The 15,146-nt window shown below is 40.4% G+C and overlaps 1 protein-coding gene across 1 annotated transcript in view; it reads right to left on the reverse strand.

Annotated features, from left to right (window-relative positions):
- Positions 1–15,146, reverse strand: part of LOC116062249 (zinc finger protein 469) — a 211,206-nt gene that overhangs the window by 188,063 nt on the left and 7,997 nt on the right. The window contains exon 2 of the mRNA XM_031316917.1: positions 2,226–2,300. The gene's annotated coding sequence lies outside the window, so the exon portion shown is untranslated. The remainder of the gene's footprint in view (positions 1–2,225; positions 2,301–15,146) is intronic.

The raw sequence follows: 15,146 nt of genomic DNA on the forward strand, positions 1-15,146 counted from the left end.
GTCAGGCTTTATCCCAGCAATGTACATCCGTTGAGACTACATCACGTAATGTGTCCAAACAGCAGCGGGCTGTACCAATCAGCGTCCTGTGAGGAGCTATTGGCAGCTAGGGGAGTGGTTTAGGTGTGTGTGGCGGCCGCGACTGTTCGTTTTCAAACAACAATGGTGGACGGGACAAATGGATGGTTCATCTAATCACCTGCCAGGTATTTTTTTAAAGTGCCTGCCATTTCCAATGACGGCTTCTCAGATGGTTCTGTGTTAACAAACCATCTGGCGCGTCAGGCTATCAGTCACCATGCAGTCAACAGACTTTCAATGTATAATGTTAATGATTATTTTTCTTCAAAAGGATTTAGTCAAATTGACAAAGTTGACTATCAGTAGCAAACAACTGCACATAGCTTTTGGCAAAACTAAGTATTAAACCTCATGCACAGTGCTTAATTTGTAAAGTGGGAGGTACCGGAGCGCAGAGGGGGGGTGGATCCAGCGACTCAAAACGGGGGGTTGGAGGTAACGGAACAAAAAAAAAAATTACACTGCCTGACAAAAAAAATCTAAACAACGCTGTGTGTACATCAGGACAATGTTTATTTTAATTTCAGAACATGCACTGCATGGGTACGAAATGTAGGCTAACATCTCCACATTCTTGATCGGCGGAAACGATTTTTGCTTGTTTGGGATCCGACTGGCCAGCGTATTTGAAAAAGTTAAGCAAACTTTGTTGTCTTTTTGACATTTTTCCCCTGAGTGAAACGAGGCTAACAGCAATCTCAACCAGCACAAGCGCATGTGTCACTTGAAGTGCCGATCCCCTCCCTCCGTCCCTCTCCCCCTTCTTTCTTACCCTGAAAATTCACCTCAAAACACATCGAAAATGCAAACACAAGATTTTTGTGGAACTTCAATGGGGAATAAAGACTAACAAGACAGAAAACAACATTGAACACTACACAAACAGTATTCTTTTTTTTTTTTTTTCATTTAGGCGATTCATTTTTCATAGTGACACAGGAGGTGACGGATCCAATAAAAAAGGTTATGGATCCAACGTTGGAGGTGCCGGAACATGTTCCGGCATGTTCTGGCACAAATTAAGCCCTGCTCATGCAGAATTATCTACTCCTCCACCTATGATTCATACGTTCAGTATGTTCCAAACATGCTGCTTTTTCCCTGTCACGCTTTTGCCTACATAAATCTGAAGCTTTGCTGGAAGTAGAATATTTAACGATTTATGATGAAACAATGATTGTTTGGAACAGACTGAACATCAGGTTTAACAGTGGAGAAGTGGATCATTGGGATCAGTGGACTTAGTGGAACAGAAATTTCTATGGACATTTTAACATGTTTTGACATGATTTTCGCCGTGACTCTGGATCACCATTGGAATTAATTAGAACTGCTGTGAATACAAGATGACTACAGCTGCCATCCTCCACAAATGAGCGAGCAACAAACTTCAGAGCCCCTTTTCATTCCCACAGGGGGTGAGTATTTGATACTCAAAATATTTTTGAGTGTTGCTTTAATACATAATTCTGCATAAGTCTGTGTTTCTCAAGAACCCTTACTATCACATATGATATCACATATGATATATATGAATATCACACATGGATAATGGTCCTTCTTCCCTGGTACCTGTCCATTTTAACCTGTAATAATCTACTGATTACTTTTTTGACACACATACAGTACAGAAAGGACATAAACAGAGAAAGAATTTTGAAGAGAATTTTGTAGTTCAATGTTTCAAAACCAAGATGCATTTATATAAAGATGTAAATGTATGCCCGTGTATTTTTAACATGTAACAGCGACTGTCTCAACATGAAAGAATTGTTCAAAGCACCTTTGGTACTGGGGCCCCTAAAAAGGTTGGAAATATATATATGTATTACTTGACATTTGTTTCAATTGTATTTATTTGTAAACGTGTTTTGACATTTATCGAATTTGAATGGTATAGTGAAAAATTCAAAAATCTTTATACATACATAATATTGACTCATTTGCAAATTGTTTTATTTGTGCATCATGACAAACATTTCTCACTTGTATTGCGACTTCTTTCTCTCTGTATATTGGGGATGTATGCAATGCAGCATAAGTGCACATACATCACATAAAGCACTAAGGATACATATGGTAGGTATACATGAAACACGTTAATAATTGGTCATTAATACATGCTTAAATAATTCTGCACTTACTGTTTATGTTACTGCAGTTTCTGTATGGGTTGTATCTATTTCTTCAGCTGCTCTCTGCTGCTTGGTCACACTCTCCTATCAGGAACAAGAGTAGAAAACATGTTACACACACCACTGGCTCACTACAGCACTCAATGAGTTTGATGTTTAAAAAAGACAGTAGTGCAGCTGGCAGAGGAACAAGGGTACACACATATATCTGGATGAAAGACAAACACACACAACTGGAGGGCACCGCATTATTTACTTATAAATAATCGCTTAGAAGATCCCAACAAAGCAACTCCCCTAATCCCAATGTGTCTTCCCACTCCATGAGAAAGTTGACCATGAAACGGAAGTACACACAGTACAAGTGCTTCTTGGACATACTTCAATAGTCTAATGGAATCTCTGAATATCTCTAGCAAGATAAACAATGCAACACAATACAAATCAATCAGGAAAATGACAACAGTACAACCCGGCCCATTCATTGCAGCGGTAAGCAACACTGGGATCACTGTTAAGTCATGTATGGACATGCTAGTTGCACAGCAACAGCTAATGAAATGATTTCCATTATCAACATTAATATAAAAGCAAAACATTGGAATGTTTTGGAATGATGCATGAAGCAGTGGCAACCACACTGTGTCAATCAAACTCAAGAGCTCCACACAGCGTGAGGTTGCCAATGAAAACACAGCGGCTCAAACTGATGGCTCTCACTGTTTACTCTAAATCTTCTTTATCAATTGGGGGAGGAAAATGAGTTCTTAAGAAATCACTGTTTTCATTTATTCATGGCTATTGAGTAGAGCAAAAAAAACAATATAACAGATGCCAGTGTTTTACATTTCACTAAAAACAGCAAAATATTTGGTAAAAGTAAGCTTTACTCAACAGAAGACAGCTGGATTCTGAGATTAGGAGACTAGTAAGGTAAAGGATAGACACAGCTGCTCGTGAGTGCTTGCAAGGTCGGCATTGGTTTGAGTAAGATTGAGTAATCTTCCTAGCCTCCAGCAAAGAGTGATATATTAGTGGAAATGCTCACAATGACTCATATTACAGAACAGCTAAGCACATCATCTTAATTCCAACTGAACTCAGCCCAGCTGGATAGTGAGAATCTGTAAACTGTATCTCTGGTTGAGTTTGAGAAAATTAAATCAAAACTTAAAAACCAAAACTTTCAAATGGATTTTCAATGGTGAACCTGAATCCAATGCACAGTGATGTGACTGGTAGAATTAGTGTGGTCTTTTTGTTCGGGGGAAGGGGGGGGGGGGGGGGCATTCAACTGGATTCAACTGGCTGAACATGCAGCAAAAGTATGAACTGCATCTTGTTGGTCTTAAAGCAAGTTAAGTTTAAGGTTAAAAAGTTAAGGCCAGTGTTCGTATGTCTATACAACACCATACCACCAACTGAGAACTGTAAACATATCACTCTTTCCTAAAGAATATCATCTGCTTACACTTTTCTGATATGTGGTGATTAGCTTTCTAGGAAAGACATCCCCTCTGTGGACAGACACATTTTGTCTGTGCAAGCAATGAGGACATTACGCAGTGAAAAGGATGCGCATGTTCTAACCCAGTCTCACGGCAGTTTGTGAAATGGTCACGTTATTTTGAATCTATTGATTCATGTACACGGACACGTTTATCTTGTTTATTTCGTGGTGGTCAGCACGCATTTTAAACTAATGTATTTCAATGGGAAGCATCTTTCGTGATCACAGCACAACTATAGTAGCGAGTAGTATGAAATGCCGAAAATCCACGCGGGGAGGTTGGTTGGGTTGGTGGATGGGTCAAACAACACAGGACTTTCACCCCGGAGACCGGGAATCGTGTCCCGCGTGTGACGTTAACTTTTCACCCCTGAGACCGGAGATCGTGTCCCGCGTGTGACGTTAACTTTCCCCGTTGTTCTTTTCCTAAACCCAACCTCCGTATAGATGCTTCCCATTATGTGCTAACCACCACAAAATAAACGAGATAAACGTGTCCGTATACACAAATCAATAGATTAAAAATAATGTGACTATTTCACAAACTGCCGTGAGACCGTGTTGCATGTTTACGAGCAGGCTAGATGACATCTCAGTTTCTCAAGCTCTCTGACAATCTTGAGAAGAACGCTATGATGGTAGAACACAACAACCACATATGGAAGACATTGTGGGCAATTACAGTACAGTAGTTGAGACACTTATACAAGCTATGCAATATGTACACAGGAAAAGCCACAGCGTGCATCTAGGTCTAAAAGAGGACGGGGGGTGTATGAATGGTGGTAAACAAGGGTAAGGGTAAAACATGCTTCTCTGTGCCGATAGCCAGAACTGATTAGCCTAAGAGACACATGAGACACATAAAATAGATCACTAACAGGTGGAAATGAGGACACATCTAAGAAAGGCAAACACAAAGATGTTTTTTGCAGGTTTTCATCAGCTTCCTGACCTTAAAAACGTGAGGACGTATAGCTGATGAGATTTACTGATATCAGAGTATGTGTGTAGTGGATGGAAAGTGTCACACAGACTCTGTTTATTTACAACCATTGTGGTCTTCCCATCTAAATATTCAGAGGCAAATGGGTCCCCCTCTGCAAAATGAGAGCTTTCCAGTCAGACCCTCTGGCCACACTGATTGAATCTAAATTCATAATGACAAGACAACTGCATATGCCCCATTAAAACACTATTCTTTATAGACTGTGTTCTAAAAAAGCATTATCCTGTTTCATGCACATGGTTTGAATCAAGGTGGATTGGCTGTGCTCAGTGTGTAGTATTGGAAAGTTATTATTTTCAAAGGCCCACAGGCCTCCTTTTCCAGGGTCCATGTACTAAACAATGTAACTTTCCCTGAGCAAACATAGGGATGTAACTCTGGAACAGACAGAATCGATTGGGTTCAGCACAAACACTAGCTGCACATGAGGATGCACTGCTGCTCTCCAGCACCGTGCAAATGCAAAAGAGTGACACTCAAGCCAGGAAAGAGCCACTGCCAAAGCCTGTGTAGTACTTGGTTCTTATCAAATCACTGTGAACATTATTCTTAGGTTACCATGAACTGTGGAAGCAGAAAGATATAGCCATTAAACTCTTTTTTCACACCCAAGAAACCAAATATCTTTAGCCTTCTTCAATCAGTTTGGGCGACTGTGTTCACACGCTTGTCTCAGCTTGCTGATTATTGTTATCTGAGAATGGAGATGTTCACTGGGCGGAAAGTTCTCTGAGCAATTTCTTTAGGACGGCAATCAAAAATATATGTGATATTCCCGGGGTTAACTATGTAACCTGACAAAATAGTAACAGGCAAAACAAAAAAGCTGTGCCAACACATGTTCTCAATTTAAAAAATGATTACAATAAAAAGAAGCACTGATTGTGGATTATGGCTTGGGTATGTAATGACTCTTTGCACCTCTCGGACACTTACCACCAAACCATGTAGAATTGTATATAAATTACAAACAAAAGGAAAATGTCAAACGGGCTCAGGGACCTGACTTAACAGTCAGGAACATTTTTAGAAAAAAACAATACTCCCCTATTTATTCCAAGAAAGGATGCCACAAATCAAAATATAGCAATTCAAAAATGGTCTCTGTTGTAGGCCTGTTGTTCTCCTTCTCCTCTAAAGTTTAGGGTCTCCTTCATCACAGACACCTCTGGCTTCCTACCACTACCAGGACAGCTAGCCAGAGAGACGAGCAGAGTAAATTGCCAGTTTGTCTGTCATTTGATCATACTGCAAGCCATTTTCAGTGGAAAATGGTGGTGAGACTGTTTTTGTGTGTTCATGAACGCCCGCAGCTGTTTTTCTCATTTTTCCTGTGCATTTCCCGACACAGACCATTTGGGCAGATGTACACTCCACCTGGGGTAGAACTGACAACCAAAGCTCCCCTGTGCTTATTATGGATATATGAAACATATCCTGTCTGTAAGAACTATTAGGTAAAGGCTGAATTCACTCAAACAACGTCATGCCATCAAACACACTCTAATCGCTGAGTAATCCACCTTTCCCAGAAGCAAAACACAAATATATTCACTGTCAACTGGAAACATGCAGACTTACAATACATCTAGTGTGCATGGAGCATATGTTTACATATACATGTGGTGATCTAGCTGGAAGCATCTGTTCTGTCCATCCCCATGATCCAAATGTCTTTCATCAGTACTAAGCAAGCCCAAGGATGTGTCCGCCCAAATCCCCTTCTTTCCTCAATCTGCCCTGCACGCCCCTCTATGCTACCCTAACAACCATCATGTTATCCCACCAACCACCTCTTCATCAGCAGGCTTCTGTGTCCCCTCCACTGATGCATCCAGGGGGACTCCATGGCTGCCTAAGCCCATTATATGGGCTCCTGAACCCCCCACACACACCAACAGACTCTACAACCCTGTGTGGGCCTGTGGAGCCTGGGGCTTGGCATGTGGAAGCAATCACAGCAGAGAGAGATGAAATGATATACAGAACTAATAGAGAGATGGATCAGTAATGACCGAGATCTAATGCCTAATCAAAATACATTCACTCAGCACAAGCAGTGACTTCATGGGTCTGGGTACATGTCTCAGAGAGGAGGCCGGGGTCAGTAATGACCGGGATCACATATCTTATCATAACACATAGATGTGAGTGCCTCCATTATAAATATTAGCCACAACTACTGTTCACACAGAAATTCTCAACACTACAGTGATGCCATCCTGCTTACCGATATAAAAAGTATGAAGCATTTGAAAGGGATTTAATAGGAATGATTGAATAAGATGCTTAAATATCAAATGTTTCCCCTTCTAGCTAAACTCTACTTAACTATTACCTGAACTGCTCTCAGTTAAATCATGATATGTGAAGTAGGCTAACAGACCTACATGTCTGGCATGCTCTTCAGAATGACTCTTTGGTAGGAGTTGTGTTCAGCTGAGTTAAATGCTCAAATTACAGATCGTTACACTGAGGTGCACAGGGTTGGGTCGTGATAGCTGGTTCCATTTTTGATTTTGTTCCAGGTTTGTAATGTTTTTAAGCTCTTTGTCTAACCAATATTTTTCTCCTCATTATTTTTTATTTGCAGAAGAGCATTGTACCAAACATTCAGACAGTTGATATAAACACTGTAGCAAATATGTAATCTATCTGGAAAAACTCTAAATTTGTTTTGGCCTTCACACAAAATGCTAGTTATACAAACTTTTGCTGCATAGAATTGTTGAAGTGTTTCACTTTCTTGCCAAGAGTTTTATAAGAGGATATCACTCTTATGTGTGAGAGCAGTAGCAATCTGATCATCAATCTCTTGGCGTTAAAGCAAATAAGACTATTTCCTGTACCTTTAAACCGAAATAGACTGATATGAGATTAATAAGGGATTCAGATGGATTTGCATTTGACAAGTAGATCTGATACTGGATGCAGATCAGATAAAAGGTGCAGGTGATACAATCTCCTGGTGATAACAGTCATCACTGCCAACAAAACCGATGGCCTGTGCCTAGAAATTAAAGGCTTGCTTTTGTTTACTTCTGTCTGAAAACAAGGACTCATTGCTTCAGAAAATACTAAGGATTTTGGTACAGGAGCCTCCAAAACACACACACACACACACACACACACACACACACACACACACACACACACACACACACACACACACACACACACACACACACACACACACACACACACACACACACACACACACACACACACACACACACTCTCAGGAATCCAAACTCATGTTTCTGTCAATATATCTTCAGGTAGCACTCTCTGCATCGTAAACTAGGAATGTTTCTGAGCCAAAAGACAAAGAGAGAGAGCCAGCTCATTCATCTCCCGCACACATTTGCTATCATCTTTTCGACAGCAATCGATCCTTACACAACATCAATAACAACTTTGTGAGCTAATCTTTATAAATGCGCTCACCAATTACAACCTGAACGCACAATTTACCACATTCTGATTCCACTTCGGGATATATCCATCATAACTCTAATTGCAAGTTTGTTAATCAAGATTTTTTTGTGCATGTGTAGTGCACTGCTGGTGAGTAGAGAAGAAGACAGAATGAATTGTGAGCGATAAACCGTGCTCTATGTGGTACCACTGTTGGAAATATTATTAAGATATGTTAGGTTTAATTGAGATAATCTCTAATAAAGCTTCTCCAGTGTGGGTAGATAACATGATAGATCGACATGATTCAGAATAAATCTGTTGTTGTAAAATATATATATATTATAATATAATTCTGAGCATTTTAAATGACAACCCATAAATAAGTGAAAAAAAGGTCTAAACAATGGAATATGTTTGGCTTTCTGGCTTGGTTAGAAAATAACACATACACGAAAACAGGAAATCTTAAATGTGACCTTTAATTAAGAATGTGTGTGTGTGTGTGTGTGTGTGTGTGTGTGTGTGTGTGTGTGTGTATTGTAACCAAACCCCTCTACCCACTGATCATGTGATCAAGAAGAACTGAACCAGATGGTGTCTAAAAAATGAATGCTCTCTCTTGAGTCTCCCACACACACATAACAAACATATATGGTATCACTTTAGCCATTTACTGCAAAGCTTTAACACATTACCACACAAATGCTTGATAATTAACACTATATTCTCTTTATCGTGCACAAATATACAATCCAATCAAATGTATTCCCTTCCCCCCCCCTTCCCTTAAATTCTGTGAGTTCACTCAGTGCAGGCAGAGTTTCGTTAATCCTTCAAGTTTACATCTGGGGTCCGTTTCAGAAAGCAGGTTTAGTGAAAACTCTGAGTTTGTTAACCCTGAGATGAGGGAAACAGAGTTTTCTGTTTCAGAAAGGGAGGTTAATCAAACCTGAGAGAGAGGGGTTACTCCAGCCCGTTTCAGAAAGAGAACTAAGTGCCCATATTATGAAAAAATCACTTTTTCTGGGATTTGGGGTGTTATTTTGTGTTTCTGGTGCTTCCACACACATACAAACTTGGAAAAAAAAACATCCATGCTGTTTTGAGTGAGATACGGGTTTCTGAATGTAACCTGCCTTCAGTCTCCGGGTGAGCTGTTCAAAATCTGCAGGGCTTTCTACGTCACTAGCCGAAACGCTAGCATGCTAGCGGTTAGCCCCCTCGTTCTCAATGGCAAAACACTGCTACAACACACATAAGTTCACCATAATCTACAAAAGAACTACTTACATGTCCCTATTCTGCAGGTATTCCACGCAAAGTTGGAAGTGCGCCCTCGTTTAGAAGAAGTCTCCCGGCTTATCCTGCCTTGACTGAAAGAGAAACAGCTAGCTAGCTGATGTAATCCTACCTAGCTACTGCGCATGTGCGACTCCCACCAAAGATGGTACAGAACTAAGATGTCTCACTCTGTAGCTAAAACTGAGACCTGGACACACAGGATGAAAAGAGGAGCTGCAGCAATGTGCAGTACAACAAAAATATGGACTTTTTTGAAAATTAAACCATGTAAACCTATTCTGGTACAACCTCAAAATACAATTATGAACCTGAAAATGAGCATAATATGGCCACTTTAACCTCAGAGTCAGTTATTATGGTAACTGAACCTGTGAACCTAACCTGGTCGGGAGCAGGTTTTCTTCAATAAAACTTGAGTTTCTCTCAGTCTCCTCCCTCTGACACAGCGCTCTTTCATTTCCTCATTCATTCATTCATTCATTTAGTCTGTATCAGGCGCATTTTAGCGCAGTTTGTTATCTGCATGAATAAAAAAACAGTGTTGGTTTGTTAAAGCCAATGTATCACCAAAATGCAACCTAGGGTCTTTTTGTGAACGTACCCGAGTCAAACTTTCGTTTAAAAGCATATTTAGGATGGAATCGCCACTTTTAAGATTTACCGTATTTTCGTTTTTCGGTCAAATGGCCTTTTGAATGGGAGTGCTAGGGGCACTTTTATGCTAGCCTCAAAATAGTTATTTTTAAAACACTAAGAAGGCTCGACACAACATGAAACTTTGCTCGAAGTATGATCAGGGTCTTTACACCTTAACGAAAGCATTGACAACATTGTTTGTGTACACATAGTTTACTAAAAAGAAAGGTTTTGAGCAACTCACTGTAGCTGTTGTTCTTCCGGTCGCCGTCTATTGAGCCAGTCAAAAATAGTCGAGGGAGGAGAGTAAAGATGGAAAGCTCCAAAAGCTTAGTTCCATATAAATGCACGGATAATTCGTTGTTTTATTGTTAGTGAAACACAATATTGACCTTGTAGTTGAAAAAGGAGCCTCATATAGGAATGACATTTCCTCCTATGGAGTCCGTTCATTCGCATTCGGAGATCGCCTATTTTTGACTGGGAAAATGGCGTAGCGATAGCGTAAACAACTGCTAACGTGAGTTGCTCAGAACCTTTCTTTTTAGTAAACTCTGAGTACACAAACAATGTTGTCAATGCTTTCGTTAAGGTGTAGAGCCCCTGGCGATACTTCAAGCAAAGTTTCATGTTGTGTTGAGCCTTCTTAGTGTTTTAAAAATAACTATTTTGAGGCTAGCATAAAAGTGCCCCTAGCACTCCCATTCAAAAGGCCATTTGACCGAAAAAAGAAAATACAGTAAATCTTAAAAGTTGCGACTCTGTCCTAAATATGCTTTTAAACGAAAGTTTGACTTGGGTACATTCACAAAAAGACCCTATGTTGCATTTTGGCGAGAGTTACGCTTTAACTGTGTTAGGCAGACTATAAAATGTTTTTTTCTCAAAACATGGCATTTCCGTTTGTCGACGATCCCGATGATGAAGAAGCTGTATTACTTCGCAGGGAGTTAAACATACGTCGGGAGATGATATTGAGGCCCCGACTATAGATGCATTTTCATTTCCAGATACTAGCCTACCTATTTGAGGGTTATTGTTTTTCTTCCCAGTCTATCAGTTATGTAGCCTACATAACCTTATCCATCCTCATATCACTAACGTCACCCATCGTGGACATGCTCTACATCCCAGCAGATTATTTGTGTCGCATTACGTTTTTTTGCAAACGGCCGTTTTCTTTACAACATTAGTGATGCGGAGAATATAAGCAAAGCCACTGTAGCTCTGAAACGTGTTTTTAACGTTTTTGTAGTGTTCCCTGAACAAAAATCAGTAAGAGCTATTAAAAAGGAGTTCCACAGTATTGCAGGTGAACCCTTTGAAATATAAGATTATGAATTATAATTCTGTTAATGATGGTACTGCAGCCTCAGAATGGGATTAGTAGGCCTGGACTTCTTTGCCCGCAGGATTGCACCTAAATTAAATAGATTTTAGGTTCAATATCATTTCACCAGTAATATTATATTTACAATTAAATATCAATCAATCAATCAAACTTTATTTATATAGCACTTTACAGCAACCAGCAGGTATCCAAAGTGCTTAACATCGAAACCAAGAATAAAAACACATATCATACAATATAAAGAAAGAACATGTAAAATCAGAAATAGTTACAGAGAAACAGAAGAATGAAATCGTCACACCACTGCTACGTATTAAAAGCCAGACTAAACAGATGCGTTTTAAGTTTGGACCTAAAAAGAGCTACATCTGTAATAGTACTACTATAGTAATATCAGGGGGTAACTTGTTCCAGAGTCTCGGAGCAGCAACTGCAAAAGCCTGGTCACCCCACCGTTTATATCTAGAACTTGGCACTTCTAAAAGTCGCTGGTTTGAAGACCGCAATGACCGGTCGTGCTCCCGCAAAGTTAAAATTTCGGACAAATACTCCGGGGCCAGACCATTTAAGGCCTTGAAAGCAAACAATAAAATCTTAAAATCGATTCTAAAACGCACAGGGAGCCAATGAAGGGTGTAGAGAACAGGAGTGATATGTGCACGTCTAGATGTGTTTGTTAAAAAGCGAGCAGCTGCATTTTGCACAAGTTGAAGACGTGCGATGGAGGTCTGATTCAGACCAACGTAAAGAGCATTACAATAATCCAACCTAGAACTAATAAAGGCATGAATTTTTCTAGATCGTGCCTGTTGAGGAAAGGCTTAACTTTAGCCAGGAGACGAAGCTGGAAAAAGCTCATTCTAACAACATCACTGATCTGCTTGTCAAATTTCATGCTGCAATCAAAAGTAACCCCCAAATTTTTGACAGCTGACCTAGTGTAGGATGCTAGAGCTCCCAAACTCAAAGCTGGACCATTTTGGGTGCCTGAAGTACTGAAAATAATACACTCTGTTTTATCTTCATTCAAATTAAGAAAGTTTTCTGAAAGCCACAGCTTAATATCAGTGATGCAACTAAGCAGGGAGTTTAGTGCGACACTGCCATTTGCTTTAATAGGCAAATAGATTTGCAAATCATCTGCGTAACAATGAAATGACAGTTTATGCTTTCCTATAATAGCCCCTAAAGGCAGCATATATAACAGAATGGGGCCAAGAATTGAGCCCTGGGGAACCCCACAAGAGAGAGGAGCAGCTGACGAGAAGAGGTCACCAATCATGATAGAAAAGCTCCTATTAGCCAAATAGGAGCTAAACCATTCAAGTGCCGTGCCTCTGATGCCTACACAATGCTCAAGGCGAGAGAGGAGGACTGCATGGTCCACAGTGTCAAAAGCCGCTGTGAGGTCCAAGAGCACTAAAACAGTAGGATTCCCGGCATCTACAGACAAGGCAATGTCATTGTGTACTCTCAACAGTGCAGACTCAGTACTGTGGCGTGATCTGAAACCAGATTGAAATTTTTCAAACACAGAGTTCTGCTGTAGAAAGGCTTGTAACTGTATGAAAACAACTTTTTCCAAAACCTTAGAAAGAAAAGGCAGATGAGAGACTGGTCTAAAATTTGACAACACTGTGGGGTCAAGATTAGGCTTCTTAAGTAGGGGCCTGACCACAGCATGTTTGAAGGCAGCTGGGACAGAACCTAAACTAAGACAAGAATTAAAAAAAGTAAGAAGACTCGACCCAATGGTGCTATTAAAAACCTCCTTCACCATTCTGGCGGGAACAATGTCTAGGGGACCATTAGTGGGTTTCATTTGTTGTACAACCTCACTAAGTAACGTCAGTGAAAGTGGTTTAAATTCCTCAAACACAGCTAAGTGTGCAGAAGAAGCAGGTACAAACACTTTAAAATTAGCACTGGCATTTTTCCTGACAGATGCTACTTTGTTGATAAAATAACAGAGAAATTTCTCACATGTACTGATTGAAACATCTGTCGGAGCAGAGGTGCATGGATTTACAACAGAGTTAATAGTATTAAATAACACTCTAGGTTCATGGCAGCTGCTAGCTATGACGGAAGAGAGATGGTGCATCTTTGTCACCTTCACAGCCTTCTGGTATGCTGCTAGACTGTCCCTTAGTAAACCCAGTGATACATGTAAATTGTCCTTCTTCCATCTTCGTTCAGCTTTTCTGCAGTGTTGCCTAAGGGCCCTTGTGGTATCATTTAGCCAGGGGTCCGCCTTAGGTTTAATAGATTTAATCCGATGAGGGGCAATAGAGTCTAGGATTTCAGTGCATGTGGAGTTGAACACAGAGAGAATGTTATCTGGGGAAGAGGGAGATACCAGACCATTCTTTACATAAAACTGATATTATATATATATAAAATATGATATTAATACACTATATTGGAACTTACGTATTAACTTTAGCAGCAATTTTCTCCCACGCAAATTCTCTCTCTTTTGCAGCAGCCGCTGTGTTGCTTTTTTAACGAAATACATTCATTCGTTCAAACTTGATGTGCGCATGAGTATTTCCGCCGACCAGTTTGTTTGTGGTTGTTACCATGGTGAATCATAGTATCATGGCTCCATTCATGCTGCCTTTTTATAATGGTGGTGCATATGCTTAACTCTGAGTCAACCTACTCTGAGTTGATTGAACCAACTCAAATCAGCTGTTCTGGAACCGAAAACTCAGAGTTTCCCATCTCAGGGTAAATCAACTCAGAGATCAGGGTTAGACTCAGAGTTTGTTAAACCTCCTTCCTGAAACAGACCCCAGATTTCTCCTTGGGCCCTCTGAGGGCCACTGCCAGCCACACTCACTTCATCATGTTACTCAGCAGTGACAACACAGCCTTTGGGTGTTTCCTGATCTTGTCTCTCACTCTCTAATTGCACTAAACTATTGCTGAGCCAAGACACAGCTGGGTACAACAACATTCACCTCATGTTCCTAAGCTGAGTACAGTCGAGCTGAGTGGTGCAGGCAGGGTGGATCCTTGAAATAAAAAGCTCCTTGTTCAGAGATGATTGCAAAGATAATTGTCAGAGCTGGAAGGCAATGAAGCCCATTGCCTTTTCTCCACTCCCCTGTCTTCACTTGCATCATAACGACGGGGCAATGCCTGTTTCACAGCACTGGACCCTGATTGGACCTGAACCTCAACAGCTCAGCCAGACGAGCCTGAGCTGAGAGGTTCACATCACATCCCTGTTTCCTGTGTTTTCCAGCAAAAACAGTGCATATGATTTATTTCAGTGCGAGAGATTTAATGAGGATCTGCTTCTAGTTTTCTCTTCTCTTGAGTGTTGCCACACACTTCCTGGAGGCCATTAAGGAAAACAAAAAGAATGACATGACTTGATGGGCTGCAGAAGAGGCATGAAGGTGTGTGTGTCAGGCATGGCCTAAAAGAACAAAAGTAAAAAACCTAATTGACTGGGAGTTTAAAGTAATGATCCAAAACACTGTCATATGAATAAACATTTTGCATTTGCCACAAACCACCAACTCACAGTTCATGAAAGCTGGTACATTTTATGTTTAAACATGCTATATCAAGTACTGTTGGTCTTTCCCAGGAGCGTTTGCTTGGGTGTGTAGAATAATAAATATATAGAAGAAGAACATAGCAATGAGAATCACCACAGCAAGGCCGACCAAAACCTTCATCAACAAA

This window comes from Sander lucioperca, chromosome 7 (assembly GCF_008315115.2).
Source record: "Sander lucioperca isolate FBNREF2018 chromosome 7, SLUC_FBN_1.2, whole genome shotgun sequence".
Classification (NCBI taxonomy): Eukaryota; Metazoa; Chordata; class Actinopteri; order Perciformes; family Percidae; genus Sander; species Sander lucioperca.